Source organism: Diceros bicornis, chromosome 12, assembly GCF_020826845.1.
Source record: "Diceros bicornis minor isolate mBicDic1 chromosome 12, mDicBic1.mat.cur, whole genome shotgun sequence".
Lineage (NCBI taxonomy): Eukaryota > Metazoa > Chordata > Mammalia > Perissodactyla > Rhinocerotidae > Diceros > Diceros bicornis.
The window spans coordinates 62,081,656-62,107,297 of NC_080751.1; the positions used below are offsets into that span (position 1 = coordinate 62,081,656).

General features: G+C 45.5%; 1 protein-coding gene and 1 non-coding gene across 2 annotated transcripts in view; both read left to right on the forward strand.

The window, feature by feature from the left end:
• LOC131411734 (ubiquitin-conjugating enzyme E2 variant 2-like) overlaps positions 1-25,642 on the forward strand; it is a 173,199-nt gene that overhangs the window by 39,388 nt on the left and 108,169 nt on the right. The window lies entirely within an intron of this gene.
• On the forward strand, positions 23,461-23,532 carry TRNAA-UGC (transfer RNA alanine (anticodon UGC)). Its single transcript has one exon. It is a non-coding gene; the product is annotated as a tRNA-Ala (tRNA).

Genomic DNA, 25,642 nt, shown 5'->3' on the forward strand with positions numbered 1-25,642 from the left:
AATGCATTTCAATTTTCTGCTACTGAGTGGTTGAGTATGATGGGAATAGAAAACTTATCAGTGGCCCCGGCAAAACATAAGTCATTGATAACCTTGGTTAGAGTGCTTTTTGGTGGGTAGTAGTGATATAAGCCCAGATGGGGTGAGTTGAGGAGACAGTGGGAGATAAGGGGATAGTTGTGGGAGCAAGGTCCGGAGAAGCTGAGAGGAGATGGATTTGGAGCAAAGAGAATGGTTTGCTATGCCTGGAGAAGAAACAACATACTTTCTCCCTATCCCTATGGCAAGAGAGTGAGTGGGGCTTTGGATGTTTGAGGGGAGTAGAGAAGATATGACATAGTTGTCTTGGAGACTCGGAAAGTGAATTGACTAGGCAAGAAAGTAGGATTATTGGCAGTGTGGAGATTTGTGCTTACAAATTTAAAGCCAATCCAATCAGCGTGATTATGATGTGATTTTCCCAGCAGTGTTGGGTGATTGGGTAAGCAGATAGCTGAGTTTATCGAAGTTCAAGTCTTTCCAGGCTAGTGTAATATATAGAGAAAGAGGGGCAGAGGAGATAAACACGTGCAAGAGAGTGGATATAGTGCTGATCCAAGAACGTGAGCTGGAGAAGGAGGAGGGTGAGAATGTGTGTGTGTTTGGCAGACGGAGAGTGATGGTGGTGCGAATGGGGAAGGGACAATGGATTGAGCATCTCGTTGAGGTCAGAGTTGCTGGAGTGGGTGCTCTAGATTAAGGGAAGTGGTGGCCAAACAGTGGAGCTGCTTGACGTTTCAGAGGTGATATAGTTATTGGTTGAAATAACTGGTTGAAAAGATGTAAAATACAACCATGGGAGTTGGTGGCTGAGGTGGGATAGAGGAAAAGATCACTGAATCTATTGGGACCAAGGAATGGAGAGACCAGTGTCAGGGATGGATCATCTACGTTGATGTTAAAGTTACTAAGAATGACACGAGTGGTGGGGGAGAGGAATCAGTGAGCCAAGGGCTAAAGTCATCAATGAATGAGGAGGAATAACTGGGAGATCTGTGAGTGACAACAACAAGGCAGAGTGGTGGGCAGTGTAGTCTGATGACTTGCACTTCAAAGAAGTAAGGGCTGTGAAGGAGGAAGAAGAAACAACCCGGAAGAAGCAATGAGCGGCAAAGAGGACACCTACCTCTCTTCCAGACCCTTTAGACCTGTAAGAGAAAAGACAGCCTCTAGTCGAGAAGATTCCAGGGGAAGTGATGTTTTTGGGCACAGTAAGGACAAGATGATGGAGAGAATGTCCCCCAAGGAGGTGATGGTTGAGCAGACTCTGGAAGGAGGGGACGTGGTAGTTAACTAGGCAGACAAGGCAGGGAAGGGCTTCCTATACAGAAGGAACCCTATGTTCAAATTGTTCAGAAACAAGAAAAAGCATGACATAATTGAGAAAGCATAAACAGCTCTTTAGGACATGGACGGACATAGAGAGTGGGAGTGGTAGGGTTATGACATAGAGAGCTTGGGGTGCCATGGTAAAGAGCTGGGACTTTAGGAGCAACTGGAGGGTTTTAAACAGGGGAACAACATTGTGTTGCAGAAAGATCACATGGACTTGAGTGTGGAGGATGAAGGGGTTGGGGACGACGCTAGAGGCATGGAGATTGGTTAGGAGGCTGTTGCAATTGTCCCTAAAGACAACTGGGAGGGCTCATCTCTCTAGATGGGAATATTTTGACTCTCTGTGTCTGCTCCAGCTGATTTCTTGGTAAATTCCAAGGCTGAGTATTCCCACATGTATTTAAAGGATAGATTAACTCTAACTGCCTGCTAAGAAGTAGACTAACTCTACATTCAGGGAAGGTGAGAGGTGTCCTCTTTCAGCGAAAGAATTAAGAAAAGAGAAAGAGTGTACAATAGTGGATTTTCCTTCTCATTCTAGATGGGGCTTGGGGCCACCAGAATACAAATAAGCACAAAAGAAGGATGGATTTGAGGTAGGGGAAAGAAGAAGAGAAAGTCGTAGGAGGGTGGTATCTCTCTGGGTACAGATGTGAGCATGACTCAGTTGTGTCATTACGAGCTTTTTCCATCGATTTCAATGTTGCTCCATTCAGAACTGTGGCCTGCAGTTTGCCCCTCACTGGGCTGACACCTCCCCTCTAGCCCCCGAAGTCCCTTGCCAGTGGTAAGTTTCTTGGGTTATTTGCTCCCAGCAGTAATTTTTCAGAGGTCTTTTCTTCCACGTGACTCCATATCTGGAGCCATCTTGGTTAGTAAGCTGTTCGAAGCAATCTGTCATGTCTGAGCTTTAAATGGCAAAAGAAAGGCAGTGGGGTACCTCCTTCCTCAAAAGCCAATCATAAACAGCTTTCCTGAACATTTGAAAATATTGGATCAGGAATTCAAATTTGGTGTCACACCAGAAGTTCTCTAGGACCCTCTGCGCCCTGCCCATCATCCTCTAGCTTTAGTTTCCAGACGCCTCTCCCAGGCAAGAACTCTCTGAACTACGTCTGAACATTGAGGGTTGCTCCCTTGCCTTAGGTTGGATGGAGTGGGGGGAACATAGGGCACAAGTGAACTAGGAGAGTGGGACGAGATACCTGAGGGCCTTGGAGGCCAGGCCATGGGGTTTGAATCTTAAAGATGATGGGAATCATATATATATGAGGAAGTGACATGATTAGAGCTGGCACCTCCTCTGGGACAGCCCCTAGGGCAGAAGCACTGACCTCTGCGTGGGATCCTGGGCAGCCTGCCATGGCGCCTTCTTCTCTGGGCCTTGGGGAAGGGCTGTCTGTCGGTTGGGAAAGTATACTATGTCTCCCTTGGGCTGAGGTCATTATAAGTGATAATGTGGCCCCAGGGACTAAAGTTACACATGATCCGGCCATAAACTTCACTCGGGTCAAGGGCTCCAGCGTCTTCCTCAGGCCTTTGATCCAGAATAGGAGCTGCTTACAAGCCACAAAACAATTTTGACTCGTTTGCTTTTCTTCAGTCTCCTTGGACACAGGCATCAGGTGACAGCCACCAAGCTTCCCCAACCATGGAGTCTAGGTCTGTAGATTCAAGGCTGGACCTGAGCCTTGGAACGGAAGCCACTCTACCAGTGGCCTTCCCTGGCAGGAGCAGCTCTCCTGCTCCTGGAGAGGGTCTCAGTGGCAAGGCCTGGCCAACCCTGGAGCTGCTTTCTGGTGACCAAGGTATCATTCTAATACACTCCTTCTCTCCGCCCTCCTTATCCTCCCCATACCCACACCACGTGAAGCTGCAAGTCACTCACCACACCATACTAACAGATCCCACCTAATACATACCCCATGGTCACAGACACACCACATCACACACCACATTCACATACACGCATATCACACAATCTTTCATATCTCACAGAGCTCACAGGACACACATAGACCTCACCCAAAGGCTCAGGTGCCCCCACATCACACATAACCCATGTCTTTTCACATACTCTCCACACCACTCATGGACTCCCACCTACCCATGATGTCTCAGGCCACACAGTTTCTCCAATTCCACCCAACGTGCACCTCACTCATAGGTCCCAACATGGGGTGCCATACAACGAGGTACCATGTCATCAAGCTGCTGACAGGTGGTCTCCACCAGCACCCACCTGCCCCCCAGCCATGCATGCCCAGCCTTCTGCGAGAGCTGGGTAGCTAAGGCTGCCTGCTGGCAGGCCTGGCCAAAATTCTCAGGAGGTTGATGATGTGTCTGAAAAGAAAAAACAAAAAAAGACATGATTTGGAAAATATTTCCAGGATTTGAGAAGAAACGTATGATATTTGGTCTGTTCGTGATCCATTTGTAGCACTCATGTTGCTAAATACTGTGGAGAAAACATTTGGCAAGAATTGCAAGTTTTATTTAGAGATTTGGGGAAAAAAAAGCTGCTCAGTCAAGAGTGAGCTGGTGCAGCCAGGAGAGATAAAAGGGGATGTGCAGGGAAGATTCTAGTGGAAACTGGAAACCAGGGCTCCAAGCAGATCCATCAGTGAGCGGTATTTCACTTAAGGGAAGGACTACGCTTGTTTCACGCTGGCTTGGGCAGACCTGCTCTGTCCCGGTTCTTTCTCCGCACTCACCTGCAGGTGGAGTCTTCCTGCTGACGGCTCCACAGGAAGGCAGCCATCACTGGCATCCTCATGAGGGAGGCATTGGGGGAAGGAGCCATGGGTACCTGAGGCCCTCTTCTGCCTCTCCAAACGCTGCCGGTTTTTAAAATCCAACTCCAGGCCACCTCCCAGGATGCTTTCCTTGACTTCTCCATTCTCACTGCACCTTCTCAGAGCTTCTTTAGCACCAACAGCCTGGATCCTGGAACTTGGCACTTCATCCAACACTATTCTTTAAGCACCATCATGTACCTGGAACTGAGCTAGGGCTAGAGGAGAGAACTTTAACCAGGACAGACATGCTTCTTGTGGCTGTGGGGGCAGAGATATTCAATAATAATTAAAAAATGTACAGTCGTGAAATGCTGAGGAGGAGAAGTGAAGGGTATCTATAAAGTATTTGTGTAGTAAGTCTCAGGGAACAGGAACTGTTATATGAGAGACAAGTGTTACTGTTTATAACAAAGGAAAAAGGGGAGAAGTAGAAAAAACTGAATTATATATCTGTGAAAACTGAACTATACATTTTTCCTGAGTTGGTTCAGCATTTTCATATTCGCTGATATTGGCTCCTAGTGGGAGTGAAGTTCTTCCTCCGATTCTTGTGGTGTCTTCTGGAGCAGATGTCCATGCCTTCCCGAGGGCAAATGCACTTAAATGAAGTGGTGCTAAACAAACATGAGCCAGTTGGTGCCAGGATGCCGGGGTGCTGGCCCAATGCTGCGCAAACTTGAAGCAAAGTAGTTAAGACACTACATTTTCCTGACCCAGCAAGATATGCCACTCACAGCTGGACCCTGAACTTCACCGTTCATGGTAGAGAAGACTAGACAGAAAGGTTCCCGGGACCTTTCTCCAAAGAACAGATGAGTGATCTTTGAAGAATGACCTTTGCATTGGTTAAGAAGTAGTGAGGGGCCCCAGGCCGCTCTGAGAAAGGTGATACCTCTCCTTCTTCCACGCTGAAGAAGGCTTACGTTGAGAAAGAATGAATTGTTGATGATGCTGAATGCTGTGCTGATGAAAGCAGGGCCACTTTGTCACGATCTCATCTGGTATCCTATAATACATCTGCTCGATGACGACGGTCCCTCACACCAGACTCCCGGTTCCCGCTGATTTTGGAGTGTGTGTGTATTGGAGAAATGTCTGCTAAGTTTTAGAATCTTAGAGACTTTGGGGGCTGAAAGTATCCTTAGAGATCACGAGTCCCACACTTTCACTTTAGATAGTGACTTGGGGCTCAGGGAGGAGAAGGCACTTGCCCAAGGTCACGCAACAAGTTAACGACAGAAAGGGGACCCGGGCCTCCTGCCTCCCGGGTCAGGCTCGCTGGCTTTGCTGAATTACTCAAATCCGCCCCAATCTGGAATCAGAGTCGCTGGCCAGGGCTCTAACAGCATTCCGGAACCGAGTCGTAAATCCCCGAGCCCTGCAGCCTCTCTGCTCTGACATTTGTTGTGTTTTACTGCCAAATGCTGCTGCTCAGAGATGCCATCTCCGGAGGGAGAAATTCTTGAAAGAGACACCCCTTTCTCCCCCTTCCCAAATTAGGAGTTAATTAGTACCAAAACGTGTATGGAGGAGGGGAGTGCGTCGACTGGCCTTCCACTGGGTTCGCAAAGCAGAGAAATGTTGCGTTTTGAAAGCGTCTAATTGTGCCTGCGTTTCTGTTTGGAGAAGGGAGTCTCTGCGTCTGGGCCAGCCACCCTCAGGGACGGATCTGTTAACGTGCTGTCACCTTCTTTTGAGATACCATCATCTTGTAACTCTGAGCAATAAAACGAGTAATCGTGGGCCTTTTGAAGCAAGGCTGTGTGCCCTGGCCAGTTTGTTTACCCTGAAAGGCCTCCAGTAGGACCTGGTGGCTGGCCCCAACACCCGGTTGCCCATCTGCCCGTTCTTCAGCTCTCCTTCCTAGCTTCAAGCTCACAGGAGCCCCTTCCCTCTCTCTTTTTCTTTTTTTTTTTGTTCTCAGAGCTCCACATTTCAGAAATAATTGCTTTCACCGGAAGGTCTAGCTGCTCGGCCTGATGAGGCTTTTCCTTTCTCAGAGGTGTTTGAAGAAGGGCTGGCTCTGTCTGTTGGAATGCAAACTTCCCAGAAAAGCTGTGGGCCCCCCCCATTCCATCCTTGGTTCCTCCCCAGCCATCCTCCAGGCTGAAGAACTCTGAGTGTCGGTGGGGGTGGGGGTAGAAAACGAGGGCGGCACCCCCCGGAGGGCGGCCAGGCCCCCCTTGCTCGGCTCGGAACGACATTTGTATTACTCAGAATTTAAATGAAGGTCTCAAAAGACAAAACTAATTAAGATTTACTAAGGCTGCCATTGTCTGATAATTCAATACTAGCTCGTTATTAGAACCACATTTATTGAGGTTTAATCACTATGAAGCAGATTGCTCTGGCATAGCTGTCAAACCGCACAAAATGTGTTCTTAATAATTAATCAGTACAGTATCTTGTCATTCTAGCATTCTTCTTGGGCTTGGGTGTGTTTTTAAAGGGATGCTCTCAATGTACTTTTGAAACTTCATCGTCTTTTGTTTTTAATAACTCTTCAGATCCCTTAAGCGAGGGGAAGGGAAAAACCAGATTCCTCCACAAATTCCAGCCCTGAGCTGCTCCTGATGAGCAAGTCCTGGAATGTGATTGAAGCTTTCCTGGGATCCAGGGCTGAGCCGTTGACATTTTGTTTTTCAAAAGGAGAAAAAAATCCCATACGCTCAGTATTTGTTTTCCTTGTGTGGAGTTTCCAGGCACCAAGGGGATGGTGGGCTAGGCATGGGGCTAGGGGCTCCTCCTGTCCTTACGGCTAGTAGCCTGGAGTCTCACGTCCAGATACCCTGACAAAGACTTTTTGAGCAAGCTGCTCTCTCTGCCCACACAGTCCAAAAGGCTGAGTTCTGAGATGAAGCTGTGGCCCTTGACGAGACCTATTGAGTGAAACCTGCATTCTGACTGTTTTCTCCACTCAAGTTGGCAAAGGACAAGGGAGAGCTGGACTTTGTCTCCCCCGGAGGGAGCCCATCTCACCCTGGCTACCTTACTGAGGGGGTGGTAAGGATCAGATGAAGTCACCTACATGAAGTCACTTTCCATTCTGTTCAATGTCTTCCCTAAGCCCTAAAATAATAATCTGGGTGATTACGATCATCTTTCCTATTAAGATTGTCATTGTGTTGATGCTTAAGGGAGCAGCCTCTGGTTGGAATTGGCTTGAGGTCTGATCTTGGCTCCAACGCCAGCCAGCTGTTTGATCTCCAATAAGTTGTTCATCTGTTGTAAGTCTCAGGTCCCCCTCCTCCAAGATGGGGATGATATTCATCCCTACCTCAGAGGGTTCTTGTGGGGAGTCAATGAGATGATCCACGCAAAGGGCTCCGCGCACTGCTAGGAAAATGTGAGCCCTTGGTGAGCGTTAGTTGCATCGCTGTCCATGGATGAGCCCCTGTGGCCCTTTCCCCTCTGTCCCCTTGGCCTTAGAGTTCACTGGTGTGAGCATCTGCTGGGTGTGAGTCCCTGAGCAACCTTGCCACGGTCAGAGGCTACCCTGAGGGCTGCAAGCCCCCCTTTTGTGTGTCATCTCCCGTTTCTACCTGTTCTTGTCTAAGGTGGTGGCTCTCATCCAGGGACTGTTTTGTCCCTCAAGGAACATTTGGCAATGTCTGGAGACATTTTTGGTTGTCACACCTGTGGGGGCAGGAGGTTGTAGGCATGTAGTGAGTCGAGGCCAGAGGTGCTGCTAGACGTCCTGCAATGCACAGGGCAGCACTGCAACAAAGAATTATCAGGCCTCAAGTGTAGTGCTGAGACTGAGAACCCTGTTCTAAGGGGTTGAGACTTCTCTCTGCCAGGAGGTTCTGTAGAAAAGGGCCTGCCTTACACTCAGATGGTGACATTCTCAGGGGGATTGCAGAAGGTTAAATACTTGATGGACACTTGTACCTTGAGCAATAGAGCAGGACAGACAGTGTAGTTCTGGGTCAGTTAATTCCACGGCCTTCTGTGACTTCCTCAGGATCCATCAAGAGGAACGAGGATACTCTCTTCCACTCTCAGCTCTGCCCTCTCTACCTGGGTGGGATCTTATGGCCAGATGTCTGGTCCTTGCTGTGCTTTGCTATCCCTCAGTTTCCTCACCAGGCTGTCTGGAGGCAGAAACTGTTCTTTGGCTGTATGCCATGCCCACACCAGCTTCCTGGAATCCCTGACCTCTCCACCCTCTCCGTGTGCATTTTTTAGGAGCCCAGATTCTTGGTTTGGGCTCCAATTCCATTGAGTGCCCTCAGAGAGAATACTGACAACAAGTAGTTCAGCAAACTAGTCTCAGCACTGACGGCCTCCAGGAGACCTGTACCCCAGCGTTTACTTCTCCCATTGGGACCACTTGTCTCCTGCCCTAACCAAGTTAACTGGAGAAGTTATTTCCTGTAGCAGAGGATCCACTCAATGCAAGGTCTAAAAGAGGGCAGCCAGTCCTGTGCCTTAGAGAAGTTTGTAGATGGACAAATTAGAGTTGAGCCCTCTCTGCCTGGACATGTGCTCAGTCAGTTCCCAAGGGGAAACCCAAGGTACCAGCTCTGGGACCCCTGCGCTCATTGCCCAGAGGCTCTTACTGTGACCAGCCTGAAGTGGAGTGAAGCTCTGCCAGGGGTTAGGTTGCAGGGATGACGCGTGCCTGACAAATAAGCAGAGAAGACTCAGAGTGGTGCATTCCCGTGGGACCATCACAGCCACAAGCTCAGATTGTAACTCAGTGCAAAGATTGATTTTCCCTCCTCGCCCCACTGTGGCCTGGGTTTAGGTGAGAAGGGGATGATTCTGTACTCCATGCTCAATCTAGCCCTGGAACCCCCTTGTTTCAATGAGGCAGAGGGCATCAGACATTCCACCCCATTTGTAAGGCCCTTTATGACCCTGCCACATCGTTCCCTTTTGTAAGATCTATGTGAGGTAGCTGGTTAAACACTCTCTACGGTTAAGGAGATGGGCTCAGAGATGGCAAACACTTTACCCAAGGCTGCATAGCTAGAGAGGAACGCAGCCAAGACTTAAAGCTGGGCCCGCCAACCCCACTTGCAGGGGGCTTGAAAGGAGCCCAGGGTGACCCCACCAGGGCAGCTCCAGCCAGTACCACTCTGTCCTGGGCAGTACCTTTCAGAGGACTCCACTCAGCTTCTGTCTCACTCTGCACCTCCTGGACAACGAGGCAGGTCAGTTGGTGGAACATGTCCCTCCCAAACCTGGGTCTTGCTTCTGCCTCCCATACTTTGAGCTCCTGAGACATCAGAACTCCCTGCCCCAGTGGCCTTGAGCCTGCCTCCAGAGCCTGTGTGGGGCTCTCTTTGGGAGGACAGACCTGACTGCCGAGATGCACACCCCTAGCTCCAGGGAGGTGCTCTAGGCCTGAGAACAGGGGTCCTAGAACTGGTGTGGCTGCTTGTGGGGGTGCACATGAGCTTGACTGTGTGGGCCACTGACCACGGGGGACTGACCAGGGGTGGGAAGTGAGGAGTGCAGGCCGAGGGCTGGAGGCTAGGGGTCAGTTTTCCTCAAGCTCCTGTGTTCTGGGGCGGAACTCCAAGGGAGCTGAGAATCCCAACTGGAACCTGGGCGTCCAGGTTGTTTTGAGGGGATACTTGCCAAGACAGAAGGAGAGAATTTACTGTTTCAACAGTTTGTTGGTGTGATTCATAACCATTAAATATGTACAGTCATGCTCTGCATAAGGACGTTTCAGTCAATGATGGACCGCATACACGACGGTGGTCCCGTAAGATTAGTACCATAAAGCCTAGGTGTGTAGTAGGCTCTACCGTCTAGGTTTGTGTAAGCATACTCTGATGTTCACACAGTGACGAAATCACCTAATGACACATTTCTCAGAATGTATCCCCTTTGTTAAGCTACACATGACTATATACTACAATCAATGGGCCTCCTTTTGTATTCTAGCCATGGGCTTTGAAATGTTAGGGGTGGACACAGCCAGCAACAGGCCTGGAGGCTCTGTGGCCCTTGAGCTGCACAAGGCCTGAGCCTGTACCAGTCATGGCACTGCTCACCCTCCCCCAGCCTCACCTTCCCCATCTGAGCCATCACAGCAGCAGCTTCTGACCACTCTCCCTACCGCCAGCCACACTGTGTTGGGAGGGCCATACCAACTCCCTTTGCCGGCAGCTCTCAGAGGCTTTTCAGGCTTGAGGACAAGCATGGGAAGTGGCTAGTGATGTTCCCCTGAGAAATACTTCCAGAAAAATCTTTATCGAAGGTCCAAATCCCAAGCCCAGGCCCCCAGATAAGTCTCCCCTCCAACGCTTTCCTCCACAGGTTGAAATGTGTGTTTCCAGTCCTGAGAATGCCCCTGCCTGCCTGCCTCCTGGGGTATTGCTGGAGGTAGAATGATCAACCTCCTGGCTTGCCCGGAACTGCGTTGAGATGCAGGATTTGCAGTGGGAAAGCCAGGTATATCCCGGCAAACCTGGAGGGCGTGGACCTTCCCAACAGTTTTTGTTCAGTAGGGTGTCAGGATCATGCAGGCAGCTTTAACTGGACTCAGCGCTCTGACTGCCACCCGTTATCCTCCTAAAGAAAGAAATCGGATACCTGCTAAACAACTTCCTGAGTTCTGGTTGCCCACAGGCCACATGTAGCTCCTCAGGGGAGGCTGGGTCCTGTCCTGATCTGGGGCTACCTACCTATGCACGCTCATCTCATGTCCTGTACCTCTGACCTTTCACCCTTTAACTCATTACACTCCTTCCCATCTCCGTTCTCTCCTGTGTAGTCTTGCTTCTGCCAAGAACACCTTCTACTCCTGGCACACTCCTGCTCACCTCTCAAACTCTCATTCAATTGTGACCTCCTTTCAAAATATTTAATAATACTCCCCTCCCCACCCCACCCTGGGCATAAATAATGGTTCTCTTTTTTCCCAGCTCCCATTGCACTTGGTAAAAATTCAACCAAAGTTGATGTGGGAGCTCAGAACTGTGTAGGTACATACTTCTCTTATAAAAGCCCTTTATATATGATGTTATAGTTATTCAATAGTCCACTTTTTTGATAAGCCAATGTTTTCTAACTTTTTTTGCAAGGGCCACAGAGCCCTTGGAGAGTCTGCTGAAAGCTCCATGCCCTCTGCCTGGAAAAGTATACAAATATACAATTTTGCATATCATTTTAGGGAGTTCAGAGACTCCTGGGGCCCACAGAACCAGAATGTCAAATGCTGCTTTTCACTGTAAGTTGTTGGGAACCCTGCCTGATTTATCATCATGTCCCCAATACCTAGAAAAGTAGTTTCCATGGAGTAGAGGCTCAGGGAATATGGGTGGAGGGAACCAATGATTTTCCACAGGTGACTTAGCTCTGCTGAGCCAGTGAGCTCTGAGGTCTGAGGATTCTAAGGGTCAGGGCGTTAGAGGTCTTATAAACTACACTGAGAAGAACATGGAAGGGCAAGGAAGGGTGCAGGCAGAGGAGTGAGGCCACAGTGAGTTACCTGGGGGGATGCATTGTGAAATCTGCTTGTAAACGATCAGAGATGGGGATGCAGGCGTATTGTTGGAGTTGAAAGAATAGGGAAGCTTTGGAACCTAACCGAAGCCATATGTAGCCACATATTGTTTTTCCCAGAAAAGGATACTAATTAGGTCAATTCCATATTGTTCTCATGGTATTGGATGCACAGTAAAGCGGGCCCTCAGCGGAATACAAATGGCCCACATTTCTGGGAAGGATGGAGGGGGACGTGGTGAGACCACCTTGGAAAAGACCCCCCATACTAAAATGGAATCAATTTGTCACAAGCATTGAGATCTGGTGAGCAACACTCAGTGCTGCCTGTTTTATTACTAAGCATTCAAACACAAAACCTCAACCCAGCAGCGACTTGGCAGAGCCCACGTCAAACAGGGCAGGTGTCTTTGTCTTTTCATTTCACGTGCTCTCAGGTCCAGGGAGCTATTTTCCTGATTGCTACACGGTCCTCTCTCCTCAGCCTAGATCTGAGCTCCTCCACACATCCCAGCACTGGGCTTTCAGCAGCAGGCATCCTGGAAGCCTGGTTTGGTTTTAGGATCTAGGTAAGCAGTGCTATTCTGCAAAGGGAACAATTATGTTCCCCCAAACACACAGAAGCATCAGAATTCACAGCATGCACTTTACAAGGGCAATAAAGTTTTATATGCAGCTCAGTGAAATACCTAATACAGCCAATTATCCACCAAAATAAACCGATGGGAGAGAGAATGGCTATATTTGGCTCAGACTTAATTATTTTGCATTTGAACTCCTCAATTCCATGTAATAAAATTCCGTTCTGCCCTTATTTCCTGGTTAGGTTACTTAATCTCGACTCCGGTAACTGAGCCCTTGAGTGGAGTAGACTGTCCAATGTCAGCGGTAAGAAAATGTGAAAGGTTTGACATCAATTACAACATTACACACAACATAAAATTTAACAACTCGAATCAGGCTTTCATTGCTCTTTAAAGAGACCGTATGGCTTTTTAAGATCTAAAAATTAATCAGTTTCTAAGAGTCATACCTTTTTGGAAGTCCCAGATCTTATTCTTAGCTTTAGATGTAAGAGAGAATCTCTCTGTCTCTCTGTCTCTGTCTCTCTCCCCATCCCTCTCCTTTATTTGAAAAATGTCTTCCCTTTTATTTAAAAATGAAATTTAAGTTTTTTAGTTTGTATTTTTCTAGGAAAGCGATTTTCCTTTAAGGAAAGAAAAAGTGAAGGATAAAGAAATGGAATTGTTCTCCTAGGGGAATAAAATTCTGGGGAGACCACAGTAAAAACACAAGGACTTACATCTGGCGGTGAATGAGGGCTCCCTGGGCAGCAGCCGGAGTGGCCTCACCAGGAAGGCTCACAAGACCCCCGCTTTGTGGCCTGTGTCAGAATCCGCGAGGCAACCTTCCCTCCATTGCTCCTTGACACTTGAGCATCTCATAAAACACCACGTGTAATTCAGCAGTTTCGGCCCATAACAGGCCAACGTCGGCAAGAACAGGGGTAGATGACCTCTCTCCTTTATTAAGTGTGGTCTCTGCAGGTCAGCCCCGGGGTCGAAGGCAGGGCGGCAGGGGCAGACTGGCGGCAGCTGTAAGTTCTGGCAGAGTGCAGGGACTGCCCGCTGTGAAAGACTGGGGCTAACTTTCCAGGCAGGCAACAAACAGCCGGGAGATTTGTCTGCTTTCTTTCTGCTTCTCTCAAGGGGGACAATATACAAAGACAGATCGGAAGCTGACTGAGCATAGAGTCTATGCTTTACTTGCAGTTGTATCCCCAGACTAACTCAGAGCCTAGGCACACTAAAAAAGTGAATGAGCAAATGAATGTATGAATTACTGTATCAATAGTGTTGCAGCATCACCTCATTGCTCTGACATCCCCTAATCTTGCCTATTAACCATGGGCTGAGCCCTGAGTCTCTTTGGGGAAAGAGGGTTCGTGCCAGTGTGTGGGGAGGCGAGGGGAGAAGGGAGTTTGAGTGGCCACAGCAGGGTCTTTCCGGATGTGTCTTATTCCTGGACCCTCCTAGACTCTCTGCCCACTTTGGAAGAAATAGGCATTTTCTTTGTGTGATGTCCTCCCCTGCTGGCTACCTCCCTCTTGGCATATCATTTTCTCTGCCATCAGTGCTGCCCAAAATATACCAGACAATTGCATTCTGCCCTAACATGCTCACCGGCCTTTGACAGAGTGTTCTAGAAATCCCAGTAACTGCCCTGACCTTCCAAATACTGTGTTGTCTTATGAAGACCTGAGGACAAAAGCTGTTAATTTGATAATGGTCACGTGTTACCATATGGAGATAAACCCTGGGTAGGGTCCAGCCTTGATTACCTGAGGTTCAGCCCTTAGAAAAGGTCAGTGTTGGGCTTTCTCCTTTTTTCTTCCAACTTCAACTTTTATAAGAAAAGGGCAAACAGTAGCATAGTACTCATGTGCCAAAGATTTAGTCCAGAAAGCAGTTTCCAGGGTATGCCTTGGAGGCAGTTCTCAGTCAGGCCAATCTTCTTTGCATCTAGTCTCGTCTGTGGGGCTCTGGAGGAATGAATGCCCTGTACTCGAGCAAGCATGGCAGGGCCTAAGCATTTTGGAAAGATTTCCAACATGTCATGAAAGGGTGAAACAGAAAGATGTTTAGGCTTAGACTACAGATAGCCAGAAAATGAAATTAACCCCCAGTACTAACACACACACATATATACACACATCAGAGAATTCTTTTTAATAGACTTTATTTTTTTAGAGCAATTTTAGGTTCATAGCAAAATTGAGCAGAAAGTACAGAGAGTTCCCATATACCCCTTTTCTCCCACTCCCCTCCCCCCGTACCGACCTCCCCCACTATCAACATCCCCCACCAGGGTGGTACATTTGTTACAATTGATGAACCTACATTGACACATCATTATCACCCAAAGTCCGTAGCTTACATCCGAGTTCACTCTTGATGTTCATTCTATGAGTTTTGACAAATGTATAATGACATGTATCCACCATTTGAATTTGGTTATTACCTAAATTTCTTTTACAAAAGGCAATTTTGGCAACACCCCCTCCCCAATTAAAAAAAAAATCACAAAAATAAAGAAATCTTGCTATTTAAAATTAATTAAAGAATATAATATGTTAATTTATTGATATTCTTCTTGTAAATGTATTAAGTTGGTAACGAAATAAATAATGAATGTAGACAGTAGTGATATTATCCATTAGAAAACATTTAATCCACAGCTGGGAACATTAGACGCAACAAAACCATTTTTATTGCTACACTTATCACAAATCCCCTACATAATTTTATGAGAAAGGTCATTAAACTTGTAGCTACTGCATTATCTTTTTCCTTGGACCATTTCTGAAACACCATTAGTTTTTCACACTTCTTTACATCTCAAACATTAAAAAAAGCCTTAATCGATGCTTTTACATAAAAAGCAAAGGGCTAGGTTTCCCATCATAAAACGTTATGTTGTTTACACAAAAACTGCAGCTACTCTCATAAAACTCTAGTTATTTCCCAGTGGGGTCCTGCAGGGACACTTGGCTGTGCCAGACGTCACACTGATTTCTAGCGCTGAAGCAAAGCGGACATCCTGTGGAAAGCCGCCCTCAGCTCAGGCCGTTACTAATCAGACTTTTCAACTGGGGCACGCCAAACAGGCATCTTCTCTCCATTCCAGGCCTCAAACTGGCACCTCTGAGCAGCTAAGAAAACAAATGCGAGGTGGAAAAATTCCACTCAAGTATCAGCCGTTCTCACAGGGCCCCCTTGTTCTCATCTCCACACTGCTGAGACCAGAGTTCCCACCACCTCGAACTCTCTGGAACCTCTGCTAGATCCCTGGGACAAGCTCCCAGGACGGCTCTCTCAGAGAGATAGAAGAGATAAGGGAAGACCTACCCACTGGTCTCACACTTTCCTAGAAATCACACGTTCTTTCAAAATCTTTCATTAGGTGTCACAACTCTTAAAATATTAGTGGCAAGATTTTTATCTTTGCTTCCTAAAGTTGAGTAAATCAATCAAGCCAAAATGCTTTGAAAAGCTAAAAGTCATTGACTGTTTACAAACGGCTAGTTTTCTAATGAAAATCAGGGTAAATATTTAAAAGTTAATTGCTTTCTTCCTCTATTAGTATAAAGATATGAACCATTTTTACAGTTTGAAGATTGGGTATTTGCTTGCATTCATGTATAATAACATGTATTCTACAAGTTCAGGGAATGCACAGCTTCACATAGAATAATTTTACAAATAAGGGATACTGTAAGAACCACCTCCTTTATTTTTACCCCTGTGGATACTTTCTTTGTGGAAATTCAGTCAGGGATCTCATTAGATCATCCCTTATCATACTGGGAAGTTGCAAGGAGAATAACACAGAGCTGTCCTTGGGGAAACTGATGCAAGAAGGATTTACCCTGCATGATACGATTCCATAATGTCTAAATGCTGAGGACTTCAGGAAGTCAATGTTGCTTCTTTTGAGCCAGGATTAGAACACGGGCTTTCTGACTTGACAGGCCCTGCTCTTAACCATTCTGCTACACTGCTCTCAGGGAACGGAGAAGAAGCAGACCTAGTCCTCCTTGAGATAAAGTTAAAATTTAGTTGGGGTTATAAAACAGAGACGCATGTATGATGACTAATAATACAAGGTAATAGTTGGTGGAATGTCAATGATAAACGAAGAGGCTAAGGTCTTCAGAGATGGTTTACTGGATGACCTGAGACTTGATCTGGGCTTTGAAAGATTCGTATGATTTGGCTGGACAGAAGAAATGGGAAAGGCTGGTGAGGACCAGACAGATCCTATAGGAGAGATGTGGAACTTAAGTATGGATGGAAAAAATAGGCCAGGGTCAAATTATGGAGGGTTTTGAAAGGCAGCCTAAGGATTTTGGAGAGGTTGTAGTAGATGTTTGCTAAACCCTAGTCTCCTCATTCTCATTAAAAAAAAATTATCACAACATGCCTGTGTTAGGTGATAAGGTTTCAAAGATCAGAGGATAGAAGTTCCATCTGTGCTGTTGTATCCTGAGCACCCACCTTTGTGCCTGGTGCTCAATAAATAGTTGATGAAAGAAAAAGTGAATGACTATATGTCTCCAAAGACCTCACAGACTAACAGGGTAGACCAGTGTATCCAAATATCTTACAAGGTAGTCTTAAAAGTGGAGACGTGCAAAAACCAGAAGACAAAGTGATGAGCCAGATGGGAATAGAGGAAGGAAAAGCTTAATAGAGGAGGTGGCACCTCAGTAAGTGAGTATTGCTCTGTAGTATGGGTCTTTGCAGGAGTGGAGTGGGATGATGCAGGGAGAATTAGAAGAGGAATCTGGAGGCCCAAGGAGGGCCAGATCATAACAGTCTTTTGAGCTGTGTTAATGAGCTTTGACTTATACTGTAAGGAATCAGTGTAGACCAGCGGCTCTGCAATGTTAGTGTGCACCAGCTTCCTGCAGAGAGCCTCTAAAATCACAGATGCTGGGCCTCATTCCAGAGTTCATGGTTTAGTAGGTCTAGGGTGGGGCCCAAGACTTTGCATTTCTAACAAGGTCTTAGTTGGCATTGATGCTGCTGGTCTGGGGACCACACTTTGAGACCCTCTGGTGTAGAGGGTGGGTTAGAAGAGGTGAGAAACTGGGATAGGAAGATCAGTCAGGAGGCAATGGACCACATCAAAAAAGATGCTGGTCTAACTGTTTCGTGGAACTGCTGCTCAGAGCTGTCTCAGCACCAAGACTGGAACCCATGTCTTCAGACTTTTATTCCATTGTCCTCAATATGGGGAATCCTGGCCCAGCAAGCACATATTTTATTTAAAGCTCAGTCTTTATTAGAAAATGAAGTAATTTGAATTTATACAACCATGAAGAGTACATATAGGTATTTAGTTTTTATGTTTTAAAGGATTTTTACTGTTTCAGAACGGCATGAATTTCTTCTTCATCTGAAGTCCACAGCCTTGGGGCCCTTGAAAGTGAACCTGGTCCTGCTTTAATGGGATTTTCACTTTAAACAAAGAGGCTCCATGATTCCTCCCAGACATGGAAAGACAAAGGATTCCAATCCAATGACCCCCAGCTTGACTTTCAAATACAACCATTCTACAGGGAAGCTATTCCCACAAGTCCGTGAAGGAGATTCTGAAAACTGAAGGGAGTTAGACATGGAAAAATAATTCCCAAAATGGTGAAAAGAAAGATTTTATTATTTTGTTGCTTTTTTTTCTTCTTGGTAATAAAGAATTGGTGGAGTTAGTTATTTGGCAGTGCATGTTTGGGCTGAAATCTTTAATTTCCTTTGCCAAGCTTTCTAAAAATAGTCTTTCTTCAGGCAAGGGCCATCTCAACATGAGCCACGTTCATTCGAAGTACGACATGTTTCGTGAATGTAATTGCCTATTAACCTGAAGATTTCAATTACAATGAGACAAAGAATGTGGAATTATACTTCTTGCAAAGTTATGAGCTTGTTCCTGTTTTGTGTATGTAACAATAAGTTCTTTCATGACGTGACACCATGGCAGTGGGTGGTGAAATCCGATACCTGGCAAAAATACAATGAAATTATATAATACCAAAAAAAGTCAATTGTTTTCCCCTTTGCTAACTAACTGCTTTGAGCAGGGGAAGTACTAAGGATGAGATCAGCTGGTGACTTTTGTTCTCCAGCAAATTTCCATGCCGTTTTAGGCACTGTCTGTGTTGTACATTTTTATAGCTAGAAGAAGGAGTCTAGTGACTGTTGGGCCAGACCCTGGAATGGTTACTGCTGTGGGTTGGTAGCAGCTTTACTGACTCCATGCAATTTGTCTTTCTTGGGATCCTGTCCATCACTCAGGCTTGAGCTGATAAGTATGTCCATGGCTCTGTTCTTACTTTTCTCCAGGGCACTTTGCACGCCAGTATACAATAGGGCAGGGGCTCACAGGATTCTTTAAGGAAAGATTTTGCCAGCTGTAGGCTTGGCATGTGAAATTTGATATAAATTGGGAGACATAACAACCCAAGGCAGGAGTTGTAGTCTTTATCTTACAGATGAGGAAACTGAGGTTCAGAGGAAATAAGTACTGTGTGCAAGATAAATCAGCTAGAAAGTGGTAGAGATAAGATTCAAATCCATGTCTGTCTTTCTCCAATGCTCAACCCTGTCCACCATGTAACGTATTCCTTTCAGTGATGTAGAAAAAGGCTATAAATAGAGTTGCCCTGGAGGGTGATTTCCTTAAAGGATACTAAAAATTATTTTAAAAGTGACCTAATAATGTACTGATTTGTTTTCTTTCTGCTTTTCCTGGATCTTCTGTAATAATCATATATTACTTTCACAATATCAACAAATAATATTTATCATACTTTTGAAAGAACTGAGGAAGAAAGGTGATAGACACTGAGACCATGCAGTCTATGTGAGATTGACACGGAGAATATACTTATGACCCCAGGAGAGGGAAGGACTACCTGAACAAAACCCAGAGCAAGCAAACCATAAGGAAATGATTGATACATCTGCCTACATTAAAATGACAAATTTCTGCATGACAGAAGAGACCATAGCCAAAATGAAAAGACAAGCCACGTGGTAGAACATATTTTCAGTACGTACGTCAATAAAGGCTAAGTATCCAGAACATATAAAAATCCCTACAAATCGGTAAGGGAGAGAAAAGTAGCTGGATACACAAAACAGCCAAAGATTTTTATTTGGCAAGTCACAAACAGGAAAATATAAATAAAAACAGTAAAAATATAAAAAGATGATCAAACTCACTAGAATGAAGGAACACATTAAATGCCATTTCACACTCATCCGTTTGGCAAAAATAGAAAAGTCTGGCACAATTACGTGTTAGGAATGAAGATGTGGGAAATGGGAAATGGTCTGCTCCTGGGAAAATTGTAACTCAGTACAAGCGCTTCTGGTGTATACGCCCTAGAGAAAATTTCCTATATGTGCACAAGGAAACTTAACAAGGATCCTCATAGTAGTGTTGTCTATAATAGCAAAAGACTTGGGATGAGTTTAATTACTCATTTGTGGTATATTCATACAGCAGATAAAATAAATGATACATGATTGAGTCTTAAAAATATTTGTTGAGAAAAACAATTTTTAAAATGATGTCTTCAATATGAACCATTGATGTATATTTAAAAATTCATGAACAGTGTTTTATATTACTATGTGTATATACATATGTAGTAAAAGCATAAAAACCTGCAGGAGAGGCAGACACATCAATTTCTGATAGTGGTTACCTCTGCAGAGAAGGAAAGGCAGTGGATTGTAAATAGGGAGGCGACTAAGCATATCTGTAGTGGTTTATATCTTTTAAAAACAATTGCTCTTTTTGGTTTAGCAAAGATGGCAATATGGGAACATGTATTAAATCTAGGCAGCGGGTATACAGGTTGTTATATTATTTTCAATACTTTTGTACATGTTTAAAATAATTAATAATTTTAAAATTAATAATAAAAATAAGAAAGAGAGATTGGAAAGCAATTTAATTACTATCACCAAATAGAAATAATTCCATGACCCAGAATATAATGGAAAGCTGGTACTAATTTTTTATTTTAGTGGAAAAAATTTAAGTCAGAGATGAAGAAGAACTTATGGACCATGAATGCAGTTTAGACACTAATACTGACTACTGTGCAGTATTCTGTACACCCTTTTAAAAGAACTTGAAAGAGAGAGAGAATTTCCATCTGTCTGGAATGGTTTAGGTTAAAGCTTCTTATTTTGAGATTCTTCTGATCAAAACTGTGGAGCTCCCCTGGAGTGAATTAGGCAGGTTTGGTATTTCCCAGGAATCTGAACTGGGGCTGGTGTACAAATGTTACCATGAGATCCACCACCCATGCAATCACGAGCTGTAGGTCTGAGGTCTTAGCGGTCCAGCCTCTCATTTTACAGGTGAGGAGGTGGGGAGTGGGGTGTGTATGGGGGGGAGGTTACCCAGTTGTTAGTAGCAGATCCAGGGCAGGAAACTCTGTTCCCTGCTCTCAGGCTAGATCTTTTTTAACCACACTCTCTTGCATCTGAAAAATCCTGACTTTAGTTTTTTTTCACTCTTTCTCCTTCCACTGGAAATGGAGTTGGCATATGGACGGGTGATCCTCATGCTTAGAAGAAAATATTCCCACTAAATCCGTGGATTCATTCACGACAAAGTACTTGCCCTGTATGCTTGAGGCAAGTCCGTGGAAGCGTTTTGCACAGAGCAGCACTTTTTAGCAGTTCCTTTGCAAAAAGCCGGTTTTACCGATTCAGTGACAAGTTGTTTTTTTCTTTGAAGAAATATAAATATAAAAATATTGCCTTGACAGATGGATGTGTGAAGCACAGAAGTTATTCATTTTACCCAACTAAATAGCTAATCACGGAGGTAGAGGGGTGGAATTAACATCAGCAAATCAACACAAGCTCTGCGCCTACTGTTCCAGAATTTCCTAGTCTTTAAAGTCACCAGAAGGTGAGTTAGAAGAAATCAGTATATGAAAATATGGTGACAAGCCAGAGGTGATAAACCTAAAACACAAAACTAAGCAGAGATGGACGCTGTGCATGAAGCTGGGGCTTTGTTCTATATGTGTGCTCCCCAGAGTCACCAGGAATGACTTCCTACCTGAAAGGTGACACTACAAGTCTAAGTGCAGGTCTTGGGGCATAATGTGCTGGAGACTGAGGAATTTTTAAAGTATTTTAACAGGCACTTGAATTCAGAGAGATCTAGGGTGGCTTTACTACTAACTAGCTGCCACTAACTAGTTGTGAGAATTAAGGCAACTCATTGACTTTTATAAGCCTTAGTTTCATCATCTGAAAATGGAGATGAGAATAGAAGCTTCCTCAAATAGCAGTGCAGAGCATTAAATGAGACAAGGTATGTAAAGCCTAGCTCACGATGTACCTACAGCTCGTACTGAGCACTCAGATATGGTGGTGGTGGTTATTATTATAGCGAACTTGGCGCATCTGGCATGTTTGAAGCAAACACCTCTGCACTTTGATTACCCAATTGCCCTGAACAAGAAGCCCTTAGAACTCCTGCTGCAGACATTCACAGATTATCTTCCTTTCCCAAAGGAATCTCTCACCTCCATCTTTCCTAGTATTTTCCCAAGTCTGCTCTGAAGACTTCCTACCTAAGGTGGGATAGTGCTATGATCTATCCTCCTACCCCATTCATACGTTGAAGCCCTAACCCGCAATGTAATGGTATTTGGAGATGGGGCCTTTGGGAGGTAGTTAGGTGTGGAAGGGGTCATGAGAGTGGATCCTCATGATGGGGTTAGTGCTCTCATAAGAAGAGACACCAGAGAGCTGCTTCCTCTCTTTCTCTCTCCCATGTGAGGACACAGGGAGAAGGCAGCCATCTGCAAACCAGGAAGAGAGCTCTCACCAGACAGGAAATAGGCCGGTGCCTTGGTCTTGGACTTACCAGCCTCCAGAACCGTGAGAAATAAATTCCTGTTGTTTAGCCACCCAGTCTATGGTATTTTGCTATGGCAGCCCAGGCTGACTAACACAGATAGGAAGGGTTCTGTGATCAAAAGTGCTTGGGAAATAAAGCCTACTGTGTGTTCCTCTGGAAGAGTCACAGTGCATGCTGCAGATTAAAGGTGTTCCTGGGAAGGAAAAAATTCAACGTTGTTTAATGTGGTGTTTCTAAAACTAACTGAGCCAAGGGAATCCTTTTGGCCTAACTGCTGTTACTACTCCCTAGACCCTGAGTTCTTGCTGCCCTAGACCCTCGGCTCTGCTGTCTATTTGTCTGCTGTGTCATTTGGAGCCTAGCTTGGGGCTGCTGACAGCAAGGAAGCCCCCTGCCCCACTGGCACCTTGGTCGGTTGGGCTTGTGCTGAGCACTGCAAGAGACTTCTTGTGCCCCTTGGTCCTCAAACCAGCAGAAAACGGCAAGCTGTGCTCCCTAGATGTTTGCTAACCTCCTCTTAGTGTGCTGATGTATGCAAAGTGTGCCGGTGTCACTCTGAGCGGAGCTTCAAGGAGACTATATATCTATGGTGCAGGAGCAGATCTGGCAGGACCAAAAGCTGGTGCTGGGGTTGGCTGACACTCTGTGGCCATTGCATCTTGTACTCCAGGCAACTAATGCCCCCATGCACATCCCCTGTTGGAAGGAGGCCCAGCTTGATCTGTGTGGCAGCCAGCCCACAGCACACCTGGGCAACTCTGGTCTCTGCATCTGTCCTTTATGGTAAAGGTGCCCTAAGGAGGATTTTCTTCTCTGTCAGATTATAATTACACTATGCTAAGAACTATGTAGATGAGTTCAGCTCAAATTTTAATTTGCATACAAATCACCTGGGGGATCTTGCAGATTTGGAATCGGAAAGTCTGGGATGAGGCTTGAGATCTGCGATTCTAATAAACTCCCAGGGATCCAGCACTGCTAGTCAGCCCAGTCTGAGGGACACACCTTGAGCAGCAAGAACTAGGTCCAGAGGCAGGCTTCTCCTAAGAAGGCACTGTATATCTTATCCAAGGGTTTCCAGGCTCTAAGTAAGTTAACAGATAGTTCCTCTCTTGTTAGAACTGCACAACATCCTATAAGGTGGTCTGGCAGGATTCTTACATCCATTTGGAAAATGAAAGCCTTGAGATTCAGAGACACTGACTTATCTACGGTCCATTCATGAGGGAGGAATCCATCCAGGGCTCCATTTATTGCAATACAGCTGCTCATTCAAGGCTGTGGAAGAAGTTCCAGGCACTCGCCTTTGAACTGCCATTGCATTATTTACCTTCTCTCATCTTCTGTTAAAGCTACATGCAGCCTTGGGGATGTAGCTCAGTGGTAGAGCACATGCTTTGCATGTATGAGGCCCCGGGTTCGATCCCCGGCATCTCCACTCTAGGTAAACTTTGGAATAGGAATTTTAATTCATTTCTCCTTGCTTAATCCTTGGTAGGCTTTTCTTCAAATATTAAAATACTTACATAAACAGGCTATTGGATCCTTTTAAAGTTAGGCGTAGTAAGTTATGGGGAATGTTTAAATATCGCTCAAACTCCTCCACTTAATAAGAAAAAAACGAATATGTATATGCCCATCAACACCCCAAGGTGATTACAACTCCTTGACAGTAAAATTATATCACATGTATCTTCACATCTCTAGCAGCTCTAGACCCTGGGGTTGACAGTATGTTTGTTGAATAAATGACTGGGTATGTGAGGATGCTTAATAATTGTTAGTGGAGAATAATATGTTCTGTGAGTCTTATGTTTGCAATGGCTTCTCAGTGCCTACATCAGTGGTTCTTAATCTTTTTGGGGGTCATGGACTCCACCGACAATCTGATAGCATCTATACTGCCTCTTCCCAGAAGGGCGTACATCATGTGCATTTTGCACATAATTTCTCCAGTTTCATGGGGAATCCTGAAGCCAGAATCTGTAGACTCTAGTTAACAATTGCTAGCTAATAGGGTTAAAAATAAACCCTGCAGCCTGGTATCAAAGCTCTTTAGGATGTAGGCAATAGACTTCCTCCCATGATGCACTCATTGGGACTTCTTCAGTAGCAAATGACAGAAATCCATTTGAGTTAGTTTAAACAAAGTTATTTTTGCTTTTCTGTGTAAGGGAGTGGTTAATGGGATAGCTCATGGAATTGATGGAAGAATTTGGAAGGAATAAAGTTAAAATTCAGGTGCAAAACACCTACACACACGAAAAAAAACACCACAAAAAAATTCTTAGTGTCTAGAACCAAGGGCTTGAATGATATAAGGGTCATTTTATCTTCTTACTTATTTACATCACAGGGACATAACTGAGGGCAGCTTTAAGTTCATGTTTCATAGGCCTTTGACAGAGAGAAAAGGGCTCTTTTCTACCAATTTTAATAATAATACAAATAAAAAGTCCCAGGGAAAGCCTCTAAATGGCTTGCCTTGGCTCAGTGTCCATCCATGGATCAGCTACCGTGGCCAGGAAGGCAGGGTAGGATGTTTGGGTCACATGCACACCCTCACCTTCACTGTGGCCAGGGAGGAGGGACCAGGTAAGAGAAAGGCAGCTCCCATTTGCACCACATGGGTGAGAGGTGCAGCGAGGGGATGGGAAGTTTCCCTCAGGATAAGGAAGTACCATATGATCCCCAGGGAAATGAGGTCTTAGGCGGCAGCTCTGATTCATGTTTTCTATCATCCCTTTTCCGAAATTCTTTGTTCTACTGGTTTGGGTTGTTTCTTGTCCTTCCCATGCGTTATTCAATCCCAACTCTGGGCCTTTCAGGGTTCCCTCCCCACCCTGCTTGTCCATTTTGGACTTAGCCTCTGTCTTAGTTTCTTAGGGTTGTCATAACAAAGTACCACCAGCTGGATAGCTTGAAACAACAGAAATTTATTCTCTCACAGTTCTGAAGGCTAGAAATCTGACATCAGGGTGTCAGCAGGGTTGATTCCTCTGACGGCTCTCAGGGAGAAAATGTTCCATGCCTTGCCCAGCTTCTGGTGGCAGCTGACAATCCTTGGTGTTCCTTGGCTTGTAGACTCATCAATATCTGCCTCCATCTTCACATGGCTGTCATCTCTCTGTGTCTCTTGCCTCTTCTTCTTCTTCTTTTTTTTTTGTGAGGAAGATCAGCCCTAAGCTAACATCCTTGCCAATCCTCCTCTTTTTTTTTTTCCTGAGGAAGACCGGCTCTGAGCTAACATGTATTGCCAATCCTCCTCTTTTTTTTTTCCCCCAAAGCCCCAGTAGATAGTTGTATGTCATAGTTGCACACTCTTCTAGTTGCTGTATGTGGGACGCGGCCTCAGCATGGCCGGAGAAGTGGTACATCGGTGCACGCCTGGGATCCGAACCCGGGCCACCAGTAGCGGAGCGCGCGTGCTTAACCACTAAGCCATGGGGCTGGCCCTCTTGCCTCTTCTTGTAAGGACACCAGTCATATTGAACTAAGGGCTCACCCTACTTCAGCATGAACCCATCTTGGCTAATGACATCTGTAAT